The following is a 1,769-nucleotide window of genomic DNA, read 5'->3' on the forward strand; positions in this document are numbered from 1 at the left end:
GTTTTTGCGACTGCACTTGAAGAAACTTTAAAAGTTCTTGAAATTTTCAGGATTGACTGATCTTCATGTCTTAAAGTAATGATGGACTGTCATTTCTCTTTGCTTATTTGGGCTGTTCTTGCCATAATATGGACTTGGTCTTTTACGAAATAGGGATATCTTCTGTATACCCCCTACCTTATCACAACACAACTGATTGCTTCAAACGCATTAAGAAGGATAGTATTTCCACAAATTAACTTTTAACAAGGCACACCTGTTAATTGAAATGCATTCCAGGTGACTACATCATGAAGCTGGTTGAGAGAATGCCAAGCGTGTGCAAAGCTGTCATCAAGGCAAATGGGGGCTATTTTGAAGAATCTCAAATATAAAATATATTTGGATTTGTTTAACACTTTCTTGGTTACTACATGATTTCATATGTGTTTTTTCCTCATTTTGATTTCTTCACTATTATTCTACAATGTAGAAAATAGTCAAATAAAGAAAAACCCTTGAATGAGTAGGTGTGTCCAAACTTTTGACTTGTACTGTACAGTACCAAAAGTGTTGACACTACAGGACTCTACGGCGCACTGGAAGTGACATTGACTGAGATTTTTTTTAAACAGGCTCACAAATATGTGCTCATGAATTAGTAAAACGTGTGCATGAATTGATATAAAACGTGCTAATGATTTATAAGACGAGCTTACGAATTGCAAAACGTCCCGAAGATGCTCGGGAGACAATCTCGATTACCATCACTCATTTCCAACCAACAGGGACACACACCACACAAAGACACACCACACAAAGACAAACAACACACAGGCAAGAATGTGTATGCAATTACAATTAACTTTACACCTAATGTTATCCATTGAAAAACTTCCCTTGAATGAGTAGGTGTGTCCAAACTTTTGACTGGTACTGTATATATATTTTAATGTAAATAAATAATATATTTTTTCACTTTGCCTTATGTGATGTGATTTCACATGGATGAATGTGAGGCATTTTGCATTTTATGTGTGCAGTTTTGGGAATTGTGTGTAGAGTTTTGAAAAAATGAGAGACAGTTTTGAAAACGTGTGTAAGCAGTTGGAAAAAAATGTAAGACAGAATGTTAAAATGAGATGAAATCAACCTTTTTTTAACCTAGTTATACTTCTCAAAAGGCACCGAATTGGTGGAATGACCCAGCTGCCTTTCACATACAAGATGCAAGAAAATATACTGTTTCAGTGGAAACTACAACATAAAAAGGAGAACTGTGTATGCAATTATTACTCAGAAAAGAATGAAGGTCAAATAGTGTGAGAAGTAGGAAATGTGGTGACATACAGAGTGAGAGGGAAAGAAATCCATCAAATGACAAGAGATTCTATGAGACACTGAGTGGGAGGGGTGGAGAAGGGGTGGGGAGGTTTGACACTGAGTGTGAGGGGTGGAGAAGGGGTGGGGAGGTTTGACACTGAGTGTGAGGGGTGGAGAAGGGGTGTGGAGGTTTGACACTGAGTGTAAGGTTGGAGAAGGGGTGGGGAGGTTTGACACTGAGTGTGAGGGGTGGAGAAGGGGTGGGGAGGTTTGACACTGAGTGTGAGGGGTGGAGAAGGGGTGGGGAGGTTTAACACTGAGTGTGAGGGGTGGAGAAGGGGTGGGGAGGTTTGACACTGAGTGTGAGGGGTGGAGAAGGGGTGGGGAGGTTTGACAGGTAGGTAAAAGGGAAAGATACGTTGTGTAACGTGTTACTTGGCAACGTAACCAATAATTCCACCGTGCCT

This window comes from Salmo salar, chromosome 11, assembly GCF_965601325.2.
Source record: "Salmo salar chromosome 11, fSalSal1, whole genome shotgun sequence".
In the NCBI taxonomy this organism is placed as follows: domain Eukaryota; kingdom Metazoa; phylum Chordata; class Actinopteri; order Salmoniformes; family Salmonidae; genus Salmo; species Salmo salar.